This window comes from Zea mays, chromosome 8 (genome assembly GCF_902167145.1).
Source record: "Zea mays cultivar B73 chromosome 8, Zm-B73-REFERENCE-NAM-5.0, whole genome shotgun sequence".
Classification (NCBI taxonomy): Eukaryota; Viridiplantae; Streptophyta; class Magnoliopsida; order Poales; family Poaceae; genus Zea; species Zea mays.
The window spans coordinates 38,323,316-38,340,475 of NC_050103.1; positions in this window are offsets into that span (position 1 = coordinate 38,323,316).

The following is a 17,160-nucleotide window of genomic DNA, read 5'->3' on the forward strand; positions in this document are numbered from 1 at the left end:
GATTGTCTAACTTTGTTAAGGGCAAAGCTCCCATGGCTCAGGATAACGAGGGTTACATTTTATACCCTGCCGGTTATCCCGAGTACAAAATTAGGAGAATTCATTCTAGGAAGTCTCACTCTGGCTCTCATCATGCTTTTATGTATAAGAGTGAGGCATCTAGTTCTAGGCAATCAACCCATGCTAAATTGCCTAAGAAGAAAACTCCTATTGCATCAAATAAGCCTACTGTTTCATTTAAGACTTTTGATGCTTCATATGTTTTAACTAACAAATTAGGCAAAGTAGTTGCCAAATATGTGGAGGGCAAACACAAGGGATCAAAGACTTGTGTTTGGGTACCCAAGGTGCTTGTTTCTAATGTCAAAGGACCCAAGACCGTTTGGGTACCTAAGAACAAGGCCTAAATTTGTTTTGTAGGTTTATGCATCCGGGGGCTCAAGGTTGGATCATCGATAGCGGGTGCACAAACCACATGACAGGGGAGAAAAGGATGTTCTCCTACTATGAGAAAAACCAAGATCCCCAACGAGCTATCACATTCGGGGATGGAAATCAAGGTTTTGTCAAAGGACTTGGTAAAATTGCAATATCACCTGACCATTCTATTTCCAATGTTTTTCTTGTAGATTCTTTAGATTACAACCTGCTTTCTGTTTCTCAATTATGTAAAATGGGTTACAACTGTCTTTTTACGGATATAGGTGTTACTGTCTTTAGAAGAAGTGATGATTCAGTAGCATTTAAGAGAGTGTTAGAGGGTCAGCTATACTTAGTTGATTTTAATAGAGCTGAACTCGACACTTGCTTAATTGCTAAGACTAACATGGGTTGGCTCTGGCATCGCCGACTAGCCCACGTTGGGATGAAGAATCTTCATAAGCTTCTAAAGGGAGAGCACGTTTTAGGATTAACCAATGTTCATTTTGAGAAAGACAGGGTTTGTAGCGCATGTCAAGTAGGAAAGCATGTTGGTGTTCATCATCCACACAAGAACATCATGATGACTGACAGGCCGCTTGAGCTACTCCACATGGACCTATTCGGCCCGATCGCTTACATAAGCATCGGCGGGAGTAAGTATTGTCTAGTTATTGTGGATGATTATTCTCGCTTCACTTGGGTATTCTTTTTGCAGGAAAAATCTCAAACCAAGAGACCTTAAAGAGATTCTTGAGACGGGCTCAAAATGAGTTCGGCTTAAGGATCAAAAAGATTAGAAGCGACAACGGAACGGAGTTCAAGAACTCACAAATAGAAGGCTTTCTTGAGGAGGAGGGCATCAAGCATGAGTTCTCTTCTCCATACACGCCACAACAAAATGGTGTAGTGGAGAGGAAGAATAGAACTCTATTGGACATGGCGAGGACCATGCTTGATGAATACAAGACTTCGGATCGGTTTTGGGCCGAGGCAGTCAACACCGCTTGCTACGCCATCAACCGGTTATATCTTCACTGAATCCTCAAGAAGACATCTTATGAACTCCTCACCGGTAAAAAGCCCAATGTTTCATATTTTAGAGTCTTGGGTAGCAAATGCTTCATTCTTGTTAAAAGAGGTAGAAAATCTAAATTTGCTCCTAAGGCTGTAGAAGGGTTTTTACTTGGTTATGATTCAAACACAAGGGCATATAGAGTCTTTAACAAGTCCACTAGACTAGTTGAAGTTTCTTGTGACATTGTGTTTGATGAAACTAACGGCTCTCAAGTAGAGCAAGTTGATCTTGATGAGCTAGATGATGAAGAGGCTCCGTGCGTCGTGCTAAGGAACATGTCCATTGGGGATGTGTGTCCTAAGGAATCCGAAGAGCCTCCACATGCACAAGATCAACCATCTTCCTCAATGCAAGCATCTCCACCAACTCAAGATGAGGATCAAGCTCAAGATGATGATGAAGATCAAGAGAAGCCACCTCAAGAGGAGGACAATGATCAAGGGGGAGATGCCAATGATCAAGACAAGGAAGATGATGACGGTCCAAGACCACCACACCCAAGAGTCCACCAAGCAATCCAACGAGATCACCCCGTGAACTCCATCCTCGGCGATATTCATAAGGGGTAACTACTCGATCTCGTGTTGCTCATTTTTGTGAATATTACTCCTTTGTGTCTTCTATTGAGCCATATAGGGTAGAAGATGCATTAAGGGATTCGGATTGGGTGTTGGCGATGCAAGAGGAGCTCAACAACTTCACGAGGAATGAGGTATGGCATTTAGTTCCACGTCCTAACCAAAATGTTGTAGGAACCAAGTGGATCTTCCGCAACAAGCAAGATGAGCATGGTGTGGTGACAAGGAACAAAGCCCGACTTGTGGACAAGGGATATTCACAAGTCGAAGGTTTGGATTTCGGTGAAACCTATGCACTCGTAGCTAGGCTTGAGTCAATTCGCATATTACTTGCCTATGCTACTTACCATGGCTTTAAGCTCTATCAAATGGACGTGAAAAGCGCCTTCCTCAATGGACCAATCAAGGAGGAGGTCTATGTTGAGCAACCTCCCGACTTTGAAGATAGTGAGTATCCTAACCATGTGTATAAACTCTCTAAGGCGCTTTATGGGCTCAAGCAAGCCCCAAGAGCATGGTATGAATGCCTAAGAGATTTTCTTATTGCTAATGGCTTCAAAGTCGGAAAAGCCGATCCTATTCTATTCACTAAAACTATCGCAAATGATTTGTTTGTATGCCAAATTTATGTTGATGATATTATATTTGGGTCTACTAACAAATCTACTTGTGAAGAGTTTAGTAGGATCATGATTCAAAAATTCGAGATGTCAATAATGGGAGAGTTGAAGTATTTTCTAGGCTTTCAAGTCAAGCAAATCCAAGAGGGCACCTTCATTAGCCAAACGAAGTACATTCAAGATATTCTTACCAAGTTTGGGATGAAGGATGCCAAGCCCATCAAGACACCCATGGGAACCAACGGGCATCTTGACCTCGACACGGGAGGTAAATCCGTAGATCAAAAGGTATACCGGTCGATGATAGGTTCTTTACTCTATTTATGTGCTTCATGACTGGATATTATGCTTTTCGTATGCATGTGTGCAAGATTTCAAGCCGATCCTAAGGAAGTTCACCTTAGGGCCGTAAAACGAATCTTGAGATATTTAGTTTATACTCCTAAGTTTGGCCTTTGGTACCCCAGGGGATCCACTTTTGATTTAATGGATATTCCGATGCTGATTGGGCAGGGTGTAAGATTGATAGAAAGAGCACATCAGGGACTTGCCAGTTCTTGGGAAGATCTCTGGTGTCTTGGGCTTCTAAGAAACAAAATTCTGTAGCTCTTTCTACCGCCGAAGCCGAGTATATTGCTGCCGAACATTGTTGCACGCAATTGCTTTGGATGAGGCAAACCCTTAGGGACTATGGTTACAAACTAACCAAAGTTCCTCTCCTGTGTGATAATGAGAGTGCAATCCGCATGGCGGATAATCCCGTTGAGCACAACCGCACTAAGCACATAGCCATTCGGTATCACTTTTTGAGGGATCACCAACAACGGGGAGATATCGAGATTGCTTATATTAACACCAAAGATCAATTAGCCGATATCTTTACCAAGCCACTAGATGAGAAAACATTTACCAAACTTAGGCATGAGCTAAATATTCTTGATTCTTGGAATTTTGATTGATATTTTGCTCACATAGCTCATTTATATACCTTTGATCCTATCTCTTTCATGTGCTATGACTAATATGGTTTTCAAGTGTATTTCATAATAAGTCATAGATTGAAAGGGAAATGGAGTCTTCGGCGAAGACAAGGCTTCCACTCCACTCCATCAAATTATTCATCTGTCGCCGACACTCCGTAACGCTCTCCAATTTGGTATAATCTTCACTCCTATATTATTTACCAAAGGGGGAGAAAGTTTGAAAAAGGTCTTATATTTCACTCACAAGTATCCGTTTTTGGCGATTCATGCCAAAGGGGGAGAAAGTATTAGCCCAAAGCAAAAGGACTGCACCACCACCAATTTCAAAAATTTGTAGTCTTTCAATTAAAGAAGTTTTTGGTTTTCAAATTGGTATCTTATTTTTGATATAATTTCAAATTGGTATAACCTCTTCAAAATTAATATCTAAAACCCTCTTGAACACTAAGAGGAGAATTTCTTTGAGGGAGAGTTTTGTTTAGTCAAAGGAAAAGCATTTGAAACAGGGGGAGAAAATTTCAAATCTTGAAAATGCTTCTCAAAACCTTACTCATTTACCTTTGACTATTTGCAAAAGACTTTGAAAATAATTTCTAAAACATTTGCAAAACAAAACAAGTGGTGCAAGCGTGGTCCAAAATTTTAAATAAGAAGAAAGCCATCCATGCATATCTAGTAGAAATATTTATTGGTTTCATTCCAAGCAACCTTTGCACTTACCTTATGCAAACTAGTTCAATTCTGCACTTTTACATTTGCTTTGGTTTGTGTTGGCATCAATCACCAAAAAGGGGGAGATTGAAAGGGAAATAGGCTTACACCTTTTCCGATATGAATTTTGGTGGTTGAATTGCTCAACACAAATTAATTGGACTAACTAGTTTGCTCTAGATTATGAGTTCTACAGGTGCCATAGTTTCAACACAAACCAATAAAAGTCCAAGAAAGGGTTCAAATAAAAAAAGCAAAAGACAACCCAAAGACAGCCCTTGTCTGGCGCACCGGACAGTCCGGTGTGCCACCGGACAGTGTCCGGTGCACCACCGGACAGTGTCCGGTGCACCAGGGAACCCAGATCCGCGGAGGAGAATTAGCTCCGACGAGCAATTCGTGCGACTCCGCGACAACATAGAGCTCCGATTCGCCTGATACACATGCGATGGTGTGGTCCAAAGCTCTCGGACCAAGTCCTTGGCACCTAATGATGACGGGAACACGGGATGGCTGTGGCGGCGGACCAGAGAAGGGTCGTGACTTAGGAGCGACAACGGTATCTTCTGGGCATGGACGGAGATGGTGGAAGCAGGGGCGCGCACATGGTGGAGGAAGGGACGGTGGCGGTGACTCTACTTGCACGGCGGCGGGATAAGAGATGGACTGGACAAGGGCGAGAGGTTACAGCGGGCGTGAACACTAGCATTTGTAACACTGGAGCTGGATAGTTGGCGCGGAGTCTGGGCACCATTGCAAAGACCCGGAGATCCCGGCCGAGTGGTTGCGCGAGCGAGGGACTCGGTCCCCGCGCGGATTCCGCGGCGGTCGGTGTGCGCCCGCCCAATCTGGTGAAGAAGACGAACAAGGGCACGGGCCAACGCGACAGAGAAACGCGCCGGGAGCGAGCCGCTGAGCAGTGGGCCCAGGTCGTCAGTGAGGGCCACAGAGTTGCGCTTGTAAGTGGACCAGCTCGAGCGTGCGCGGGGTTAGTGATGTGATACCCGGTTTGCAAAGAGAAGTGGATGTTATTCTTTTTGTTCTTTTTCCTCATTCGGGTGATGCACTTTGGGAATTTGGAATTTGTGGAAAATATTCACCTGTAAGACAGTAGAATTTCTTTGGTTAGTTGTTTGCGACGGGGTCGGGAGCTGTCACATGGGCGAGTTTGGCCTTGAACCTTGATCCGGCCCATTAGTCTCCCCTAACCCTAGTCGCCCCCTTTCCCCTTGGGATTTTTGCAGCCGCCCCCTTCCCCTCCCCTTCCTCTTGGACGTCACCCCTCCCCCTCTCCCATCTTCTTTCTCCTCAAACCTATGCAGCCCTCACCACCCGAAACCCTAGCCCCCCATTTCTCTTCCCCCCTCCAAGGTGCAGCCCTCCCGCGTGTTCTCCGTCGTGTGGCTGTGATCACAATTGGAGTTTGGAGGGAGGAAGAAGGAAGGAGGAAGGGAAGAACCCAAGGTGAATTCATGTTTAACTTTTGTTGTTTTTGTGCTGCAATCAATTGGATTATGTGTTTATCTTTGCGAATCGGTAGAGGTGTTGTCCAGGAATTTTGTGAGTGGGTGGACAGTAGTAGTTCTAGGGATTTCTGGGAATTTTCGTAGGTTAATTAGTGGGAATCAGTGGGATAATTATGTAGAGCTTTGTCATACCTTTCCAACAAGTACTTATGCGCTCGATTCAGAGTTATAATTTAGGAGATATCATTGTTTGAATCCGGATATGTTGCTGTCCAAAAAAACAGATTTTTGAGGTGGGTGAACAATAGTAGTATTAGCCGTTTCTAGGAATTTTTCGTGGGTAACTAGTGATAACCAGTATGATAATCATGTAGGGCTTTGTCTTATCTTTCCAATGAGTACTTATGCGCTTGATTTAGAATTATATTTTAAAAGATATCGCTGTTTGAATCCGGGTATGTCGCTATTTTAAAAGTAATCATGTAGGGCTTTCCAATGAGAGAAAAAACAGATTACAGGGTTTATCTTGTGGACTGTTTTGGGCTAATTAGATGTTGGAATTTTATTATAAATTGTATACAAAACTTGTGGGGAATTTGATGTAGATGCCTCTGGAGTTTTTGGTTGTCACCACTGCTGTCATAATTTTAAAGTTATGAAATTATTAAGCAGCACCGCTGCAGTTTGGTGGGTGCGGGGAGAATTGTTACCCGTGGCGGGGTTTGAGATTATACGTAGGTGCGGCGTCGTTTATGAGGCTTATTATGTGAAATTGGTGCACTAAGTTGTGTGTCAAAAACAGGTGGTGGACTTCCGGATCGTACTTAGGAATTTGCCCAAACTTCCGGTGAAGGCAAGTAAAACAGTGATGGTTATTCCGTCTGTCGAATGAAGAGTCTTATACTTGATTATGTTTGTGCTATTTGTGTTCGTATTCATATTTCTAATTGTCGGCGTTTCGGACCCGGGGGACCCTCAACCGAGCCGACCAGTGAATTTATCGCTGTGTGCCCCTGCCCAGATGGGTTGGCGCAAGATGGAACACAAGGGGGAATGCGGCTTGTATTATCTCGCACCGGGGGTGCTCGTAGTAGGGGTTACTACAAGCGTCGCGCGAGAGAGAGAGAGAGCCTGTTCGTTTGCTCGTCCCCCGCGCGACCCCCCCCCCCCCCCCCCCCCCCGCAGGAAGGCCCTGGACCTCCCTTTTATAGATTCAAGAAGAGGGTCTAGATGTACAATGGGGGTGTAGCTATGCGCTAACGTGTCTAGCAGAGAAGTGCCTGAGCCCTGTGTACATGCCAACGTGGCTGTCGGAGAAGTGTTTGAGCCCTGAGTACGCGATAACGTGGCCGTCGGAGAAGTGCCTGAGCCCTGTAGAAGCACAACTGGCGGTGCGGCTGGGATCCTGCTGACGTCTCCTTGCTTCCGTAGGGGGCTGAGAACCACCGACGTCATGGACGCACGTGGGGAACCATCATTACCTGTTACCGGGACGAGGCAGATGGGACGCCGGTCTTGTTCCCTCGTAGCCTGAGTTAGCTAGGGGTAGGGTAATGATGTATCCCCTGTGGCGCGGTCGGTCCGAGCCCAAGATCGAGCGAGGAGGAGACTTCTCCCGAGGCCGAGGCCGGGGTCGGGCGAGGACGCGATTCCTCCCGAGGCCGAGGCTGAGGCCGAGTCTTGGGGTCGGGCGAGGCGGAGACCTCCTCCCGAGGCCGAGGCCTAAGGTCGGGCGAGGCAGAGCTTCCTGTTGCGCCCGAGGCTGAACTTGGCTGTTGTCAGCCTTACCCGGGTGGTTGACATAGCAGTCGGAGCAGGGCGAGCGGCGCTGTTTTCCTGACAGATCGGTCAATGAAGGGGTGAAGTGACTGCGGTCACTTCGACCTTGCCGACTGCGGCGCGCATGTCAGGATAAGGTGTCAGGCGATCTTTGCATTGAATGCACATGCGACACGATCGGTTGGTAAGGCGATTTGGCCAAGGTTGCTTCTCGATGAAGCCTGCCCGAGCTCGGCTTCGGGTGAGCTGAGGGTGCGCCCACTGCCTGAGGAGGCCCTCGGGCGAGACGTGAATTCGTCTGGGACTACAGTTCCTGCCCGAGGCTGGGCTCGGGCGAGATCGCGTCCCTTGGGTAGATGAAGCCTTGACTTAAACCGCGCCCATCAGTTTTTACAGTTTGTTGTGAGGGTGTTTACCAGCCGTGTTTAGGAGTGTTGGGGGTACCCCTAATTATGGTACCCGACAGTAGCCCCCGAGCCTCGAAGGGACTGTTGGTACTCGCTTGGAGGCTTTGCCGCATTTCTTTGTGAGGGGACCGGCCTTTCTCGGTTATACTTTGTTCCGGTGGGTGCACGCGAGCGCACCCGCCGGGTGTAGCCCCCGAGGCCTCGGAGGAGTGGTTTGACTCCTCTGAGGTCTTAATGCTTTTCGTGATGCCTTGGCCGGCCTTGTTGTTCCCTCATGCGGTCTGGCCGTAGCCCGGGTGCATGGTCAGGCGCCGAGTTTTTAAGCCGGTTTGTTGACGCTGTTAACAGTTTGGCCATAGCCTGGTGCGAGAGCAGCCCCCGAGCCTCTACACAGAGCGAGAGGACGATCAAGGACCGTCTCGACTTTTGTTATACGCCCCTTCATCGCCTTTCCACAAGGAGGAAGGGGGGGGGGGGGAAGCGCCATGTTGCCCTCGGAGGGCGCGAGCATGGTGTTTCCGGTGAGTTGCTAACGGGTGATCCGAGTGGACGCCCGAGCCCCGTTTGATAAGGGTCGGCTAGTGGCCCAGAGGCGCGCTCCAAAAGTACATGCAGGTGATTTGCCGGACCCGGACCCATTCGATAGGGTCCGAGGGCTCGATGCCTCCCTCTGGTGGGATTCCGTTACAAAGTCGCTACTGCTGGTCTCGGAAATGTCCTAGGGTACCTTGGGAGCGTAGCCCGAGCCTCGGCCATGTAACGGACGTACCCAGAGTCATCCCTCACTCTGCGTGCTCTGGGGCGGCTGTCGAACCCTTCCGAGGGGCCAGCCTTCGAACACCTGATCAGTAAAGGGCACGGAGCCCGAGTGCTCTGGGGCGGCTGTCGAAGCCTTCCGAGGGGCCAGCCTTCGAACCCCTGATCAGTAATGGGCTCGGAGCCCGAGTGCTCTGGGGCGGCTGTCGAACCCTTCCGAGGGGCCAGCCTTCGAACCCCTGATCAGTAGGAGGGCTCGGAGCCCGTTTTCTTCGCTGAGAAGGATCCTTTCAAAATATCCCCTTTCCCGGTCCCTGTGGCAAAAGAGAGAGAGGAAAAGGAAAAGGAAAAGGATATGGATTTAAATAATGTGGCGCACCTTTTTTGACGCGATCATCATGGCGGAGGTGAAGCGATGCCCACCTCGCCTACCAAAGGTGTAGCCTGCCCTGCCGAGGAGTTAATGCAGCAGGATAGGCGATTCGCGGGGCGGCCGTTGCGCGTGCGCGAGGCGTTCAAGGAACGGAACACGGGCGCGTCGTCTTCATGCCGTGGGAGAGGGCTCTCCTGCCGCTTCCGGAGGGGACGCGAGCCTGTAGGCGATTTGACCGCTGCTTCCGCTTGTCTGCTGCTACAATTACTGCCGGCCCACTTTTGGCCATATCGACTGTCGCGCCTCCTCCCGCGGCTGACTGACCCGTGATCGTTGCACTCAATTGGCACTGTTGGGTCATGCACAGGGCTGCCTCGAGTCGCGGCACTGGTCCCACAGTCGAGAAGATGCGGCATTGGCGCAAGTGGCGGTGCGGTTTTTTGCACGTAGTAACCGTCCCGCCGGTTGCATGACCTGCGGGCCCAGGCCTTCACGCTGGCCCACCGGATGCGATGAAGCCGAAAGGGTGCACAACTGTGGTGCGATTGCACGCCTCTTGCATAGCGGCCCACCCTTTCGCCCGCTGGTTTCGGCGAGGATGGGGGAACGCTTATAACCGCAGGGCGGTTACCTGCTTCACGTGCAGCGGTTTGGCTTCTTCTGTTTCCGGTCTGCTCGCATGACATGTGGGACCCAACCCCTGCGTCGGAGGGTGGGAACCCTGGAGCTCGTCGGTGGAGACTTTGCCCGTGATGCTTGGAATGCAAGTGGGGAGAGTCGCCTTTAAAAAGGGATCGATCCCCCGGGCAGTGGACATGCCTCCTCACTCCCCTCATGCATTACGCCCTTCCACCTTCCTAGCCCCCGGATGGGGAGCACCCGTGTTGCCTTCTTCTTGCTACTGTTGGAGGAGCGCGACCCCGCGGCGTTTGGCGCTCTTCAGACATCGCTCGGCTTCAAGGATTTTCATCACGCAGCCCGGCTGCAGTCCCTCACCAATGGTCATCCGTAGGGATGATCACCAGCCTTGTGGTGGGGATAAGCAAGCCGGGCTACAGCCTCTGCCCCGCCCTCAGCTTCAAGGATGTTCATCATCCGGGCTGGGGAGGAGGGCGCACCGAGTTGGGGCCTGCTTCCGCGTGGGCTTCCGACCCGCTTCTTCCCTCAGTGATCGGGGGAGAAGGGCGTTCGCCGCCTGTTGCGCTGGCAGCTCTGCAGAGGAGGCGTCCTCCAGCCATGCGGGGGAAGGCGAACTGCTGCTGCCTAGCCAGGGTGCAGCTATCCGTCCTCCATCCAGACGATGGTCGTGCCGTGCGCAGGCGGCTGCTGTCGCCTGTGCTGAAGCAGCGGCCGCCGTTGGTGAGGCTTCCCACCGTAGCGGTGGTTGCTTCCGCCGACGAGACCGTCAGTGCCACCTACGCTCTTGGCCTCCGGCCCTTTGACTTTAATGGCTGGTTCTCGTCCCCCATGAGGGGACGTGAACGAGGGCCTTTCAGCAGTAGCGTTTGCCCTAAGGCCATCGCTGCTGCTGTCTAGCCGCCTGAGACGGAGGTTGTTGTCGCGCTGTTGGTGCAGCGGTCGCCGGCGAGCCACCTGGAGTTTGTTATCCCGCAGGCCTTCTGCTGTGGAGGTTGTTCATACCTGCGGGAATGGAACCAGAGTCCCATTTGTAACGGTACCCTGAGTATGGGTGTTTGTTCTTTGCGGCTGCTGAGGCCTGAACATTTGGGTATTTGAGCGTGAAGCCGTGTTTCTTCCTCATTTCGAGCACTAGGACTTGCCTGTCGGCTAGCGGAACCACTTAACCGAGCGCGAGTTGCCTTGCGCGGAAGGTGACGAGTGAGGTATCCGTATCCTAGAGGCATAGGAGTCCCTCGGCTCGGTCGGCCTTGCCGCTCAAGGCCTCTCTCGCTCAGTTTTAGGACCTTCAGCCGCTCTGCGATGAGCTGAAGCCGGAGGCAGCGGTGTCGGCGCAGACGGAGGCGGTGTCGGCTCGAATAGAGGCTTCGTCAGCCCAAGAGCAAGTGGCTTCCCAGGCCGAGGAGGTGCAGCAGCGGCGGCTAGAGCTTGGCCAGATCATCCGCGAGCGGGACCAACCCCGGAGTCACGCTGCCGAGGCCATGAGCCGGGCTGAGGTCCTCGGGGGACAGCTGGCTGAGGCTACGGAGCGGCCAGCCGAGACGTCTGCTCGGGCCGGGACCCTTGTGGAGAGCCTGGCCGCGAGGGCCCAAGCGCGGTGCTGGCGTCCTCCTTCGGGGTGGAGATCGTTCCGCCCGTGTCGCCGTCTGAGGCCGGGCCAGATTCCGCCAAGGGTGGAAATGACGCCGAGGGTGCTGCTCCTCCCCCTGCCGATGTATGAACCTGCAGGAACAGTTTGTCTGAAGCATGCGTATGTTTTTTGCAGCCGCTGAGGCCTAAACATTTTAATTGTCGTATTATAAAGCTGCGTTTTCTTTCCTCTCGTTTCGAGCATTAGGACTTGTTCGTCGATAACAGAATCGCTTATCCGAGCGAGAGTTACTTTTCGCGGAAGGTGATGAGTGAGGTATCCGTATCCCGGAGGCATAGGAGTCCCTCGGCTCGGTCGGCCTTGCCGCTTACGTGCTCTCTCATTTGGTTGTAGGATTCTGTTATCGATATAGTCGAGAAGGCACGAAAGTCGTTTTCTACCGGAGCATTAGGACTTGTTCGATAGCATAACCGCTTATCCGAGCGTGAGTTACTTTTCGCGGAAGGTGATGAGTGAGGTATCCGTATCCCGGAGGCATAGGAGTCCCTCGGCTCGGTCGGCCTTGCCGCTTACGTGTACTCTCGTCGTTTTTAGGACCCTGCTATCGATATAGTCGAAAGCATGAAAGACGTTTTCTACCCAAGCGTTTAGGACTTGTTTGATAACAGAACCACTCATCCGAGCATGAGTCACTTTTCGCGGAAGGTGATGAGTGAGGTATCCGTATCCCGGAGGCGTAGGAGTCCCTCGGCTCGGTCGGCCTTGCCGCTTACGTGCTCTCTCGCTCGTTTTTAGGGTTCCGTTATCAATATAGTCGAAAGTCGTTTTGGTAGAAAACTTTTCCTTTGGTAGAAAACTTTTTCGAGGAAAATTTTGACGCAGAGGGGGTTCCCCCCTTCTAGCCCCTGAGGGAGGGTCGGGCTTTGCCGAGGCAAGGCTGATCCTTCCTTGACGGTTAGACGTTATTTATGCATGTAAAGAAAATGAGGTATATGAACGACTTGAAACATTTTAAGGGTAGAAGCGACGTAGTTGTTGGATGTTCCAAGCGTTGCTGTAGACCTCGCCTTGATCGTTGGCCAACTTGTATGTTCCGAGCTTCAAAATCTTGGTGATGATGAATGGCCCTTCCAAGGGAGGAGTAAGCATGTGGCGCCCTCGGGCGTCTTGTCGCAGCCGAAGTACCAAGTCTCCCACCTGGAAGCCTCGGGGCCGAACCCTTCGGGCATGGTAGCGTCGTAGAGACTGCTGATGCCGCACCGAGTGTGGTAAGGCCACGTCCCAAGCCTCTTCCAGCTGGTCCAATGAGTCTTCTCGGCTGGTCTGGTTGCTTTGATCGACGTAAGCCTTTGTCCTCGGGGAACCGTATTCTAAGTCTGTGGGTAAGATAGCCTCGGCCCCATAGACTAGAAAGAACGGCGAGAAACCCGTGGACCGGCTCGGCGTCGTCCTCAGACTCTAGACCACCGAGGGTAGCTCTTTCATCCACCGCTTGCCAAACTTGTTGATGTCATTGTAGATCCTTGGTTTTAGTCCCTGCAAAATCGTACCGTTGGCACGCTCCACTTGCCCATTCGTCATGGGGTGAGCTACGGCAGCCAAGTCCACACAGATGTGGTGGTCATCGCAGAAGTCCAGGAACTTCTTCCTAGTGAACTGTGTGCCATTGTCGGTGATGATGGAGTTTGGGACCCCAAAGCGGTGGATGATGTTTGTGAAGAACGCCACTGCCTGCTCGGACCTGATGCTGGTTAAGGGTCGGACCTCGATCCACTTGGAGAATTTATCGATGGTGACCAGCAGGTGCGAGAAGCCCCTGGGTGCCTTCTACAAGGGACCGATGAGGTCCAGACCCCACACGGCAAACGACCAGGTGATGGGTATTGTCTGCAGGACTTGAGCGGGCAGGTGCGTCTGTCTCGCGTAGAATTGACACCCTTGGCGGGAGCGTACAATCCTAGTGGCGTCGGCCACCGCGGTCGGCCAGTAGAAACCTTGTCGAAGGCGTTCCCCACGAGGGCTCGAGGTGCTGCGTGGTGACCGCAAGCCCCCGAGTGTATCTCTTGCAACAGCTCTTGTCCTTCGGCGACGGATATGCATCGTTGGAGAATGCCTGAGGGGCTGCGGTGGTAGAGCTTCTTTTCATCACCCAGTAAAACGAACGACTTGGCGCATCGAGCCAGTCGCCGAGCTTCGACCTTGTTGAGGGTAGCTCTCCTCGGAGGAGATATTCCAGGTACGGGGTATACCAGTTCGGGTTTGGCGTGACCCCATTCCGCTCCCCCTCGATGCGCAAGGTCTCACCCTCGGCGGCCAAGGGCACCTCGGGCGGGGCCGAGGTCTCGTCGGGTTCGGGCGCATCGTCGAGTTTCACGAATGGTTGATATATGTCCCTGGAGAAGACGTTCGGGGGAACCGTCGTTCGCCCCGAAGCTATTTTCGCCAGCTCATCCACAGTCTCGTTGTACCGTCGAGCAACATGGTTGAGTTCCAGCCCGTGGAACTTATCCTCCAAGCACCGAACTTCGTCACAATAGGCCTCCTTTTTTCGATCACGGAAGTGGGAGTTCTTCATGACTTGGTCGATGACAAGCTGCGAGTCGCCCCAAGTGTCGAGGCGCCGAACCCCTAGCTCGACGGTGATGCGCAACCCATTGACCAAAGCCTCGTACTCGGCCACGTTGTTTGATGCCGGAAAATGGAGGCGCAGCATGTAGTGCACATGTTTCTCGAGGGGTGAGATGACGAGCAGGCCAGCACCTGCTCCTGTTTTCATCAGCGACCCATCAAAGTACAGGGTCCAAAGTTCGGCTTGGATTGGAGCTGTCGGCAATTGGGTGTCGACCCATTTAGCCAGGAAGTCTGCCAAGGCTTGAGATTTTATGGCCTTCCGAGGAGCGAATGAAATTGTCTCGCCCATGAGTTCCACTACCCACTTTGCTATCCTACCCGAGGCCTCTCGGCACTGGATGATCTCCCCCAGGGGGAAGGATGACACCACAGTCACCGGATGAGACTCGAAGTAGTGTCGCAATTTTCGTCGCGTTAGAATTACTGCGTACAGTAGCTTCTGGATTTGTGGGTAGCGGATCTTGGTCTCGGATAGTACCTCGCTGATGAAGTAGACCGGCCTCTGGACGAGCAGTGCATGCCCTTCTTCTCGTCTCTCGACTACGATCGCGGCGCTGACCACCTGAGTGGTTGCGGCTACGTAGATCAAGAGGGCTTCTCCCGCAGCGGGGGGCACCAAGATGGGTGCATTAGTAAGGAGTGCCTTTAAGTTTCCGAGGGCTTCCTCGGCCTCGGGGGTCCAAGTGAAGCGCTCAACCTTCCTTAAGAGGCGGTACAAGGGTAATCCTTTCTCGCCGAGGCGCGAGACGAAGCGGCTCAGAGCCGCAAGGCATCCCATGACCCGTTGTACTCCTTTCAAATCTTTGATAGGCCCCATGTTGGTGATGGCCGCGATTTTCTCCGGGTTGGCCTCTATGCCCCGCTCGGAGACGATGAACCCCAGGAGCATGCCTCGGGGGACTCCGAAGACACTTCTCGGGATTGAGTTTCACGCCTTTCGCTCTCAGACACTTGAATGTCGTCTCAAGGTCGGAGAGGTGGTCGGAGGCTTTCCTCGTCTTGACAACGATGTCGTCGATGTAAGCCTCGACCGTTCGGCCGATGTGCTCCCCGAACACGTGGTTCACGCACCGTTGGTATGTTGCACCTGCATTCCTCAAGCCAAATGGCATAGTAGTATAACAATACATGCCAAAAGGTGTGATGAAAGAAGTCGCGAGCTGGTCGGACTCTTTCATCTTGATTAGGTGATAACCTGAATAGGCGTCGAGGAATGACAGGGTTTCGCACCTAGCAGTGGAGTCCACAATTTGATCGATGTGAGGCAAAGGGTAGGGAACCTTCGGACATGCTTTGTTTAGACCAGTGTAGTCTACGCACATCCTCCATTTCTCACCTTTTTTCTTTACAAGCAAAGGGTTAGCTAACCATTCGGGATGGAATACCTCTTTGATGAACCCTGCAGCCATCAGCTTGTGGATCTCCTCGCCTATGGCCCTGCGCTTTTCTTCATCAAAACGGCGCAGGTGCTGCTTCACGGGTCGGGCACCGGCTCGGATGTCCAGCGAGTGCTCGACGACATCCCTTGGTATGCCTGGCATGTCCGAGGGACTCCACGCAAAGATTTCGACATTTGCACGGAGAAAGTCGACGAGCACTGCTTCCTATTTGGGGTCGAGCTCGGAGCCGATCCTGACTTGCTTGCATGCGTCGTTGCTGGGGTCAAGGGCGACGAACTTAACCGCCTCAGCCAGTTCGAAGTTACTGGCGTGGCGCTTTGCATCAAGCACCTCCTTGGAGAGGCACTCTAGGTCGGCGATGAGGGCCTCAGACTCGGCAAGGGCCTCAGCGTACTCCACGCACTCCATGTCGCATTCGTACGCGTGTCGGTACGTGGATCCGACGGTGATGACCCTGTTGGGGCCTAGCATCTTGAGCTTGAGGTACGTGTAGTTGGGGACGACCATGAACTTGGTGTAGCACGGTCTCCCCAGCACCGTGTGGTAGGTCCCTCGAAACTCGACCACCTCGAACGTGAGGGTTTCCCTGCGGAAGTTGGAGGGAGTTCCGAAGCAGACATGCAAATCAAGTTGCCCAAGGGGCAGGACAGGCTTACCGGGGACGATCCCATGGAAGGGTGCCGCACCGGCCCGGATCATGGACAGATCGATCTCCAAGAGCCCGAGGGTCTCGGCGTAGATGATGTTAAGGTTGCTGCCTCCATCCATGAGGACCTTGGTGAGCCTAGCGTTGCCGATGACAGGGTCGACAACGAGTGGGTACCTTCCTAGGCTCGGTACGCAGTCGGGGTGGTCGCCTTGGTCGAAGGTGATGGGCTTGTCGGACCAGTCCAGGTAGACTAGCATCGCCACCTTCACCGAGCAGACTTCCCGGCGCTCCTGCTTGCGGTGCCGAGCCGAGGCGTTCGCCACTTGCCCACCGTAGATCATGAAGCAGTCGTGGACCTCGGGGAACTCTTCTGCCTTGTCGCCCTCCTTCTAGTTGTTGTCTTGGCCTTTGCCATCTCCCGCCGGGGACCCGGCTTTATGGAAGTAGCGCCGAAGCATGACGCATTCCTCAAGGGTGTGCTTGACAGGACCCTGGTGATAGGGGCACGACTCCTTAAGCATCTTGTCGAACAAGTTGGCCCCTCCGGGAGGCTTCCGTGGGTTCCTGTGCTCGGCAGCAGCGACGAGATCCGCGTCAGCGGCGTCGCGCTTTGCTTGTGCCTTCTTCTTGGCCTTCTTCTTCGTGCCATGCTGGGCAGACGCCTCGGGGACGTCTTCCTTTTGCCATTCCTGAGGCTGCTTGTCCTTCCGGAAGATGGCCTTGACCGCCTCCTAACCAGAGGCGAACTTGGTGGCTATGTCCATCAATTCGCTCGCCTTGGTGGGAGTCTTGCGCCCCAGTTTGCTCACCAGGTCGCGGCAAGTGGTGCCGGCGAGGAACGCCCCGATGACATGTGAGTCAGTGATGTTGGGCAACTCGGTACGCTGCTTCGAAAACCGCTGGATGTACTCTCGCAGGGATTCCCCTGGCTGCTGGCGGCAACTTCGGAGATCCCAGGAGTTCCCAGGGCGCACGTACGTACCTTGGAAGTTTCCAGCGAAGGCCTTGACCAGGTCGTCCCAATTGGAGATCTGCGCGAGGGGCAGATGCTCCAGCCAGGCCCGGGCAGCGTCGGAGAG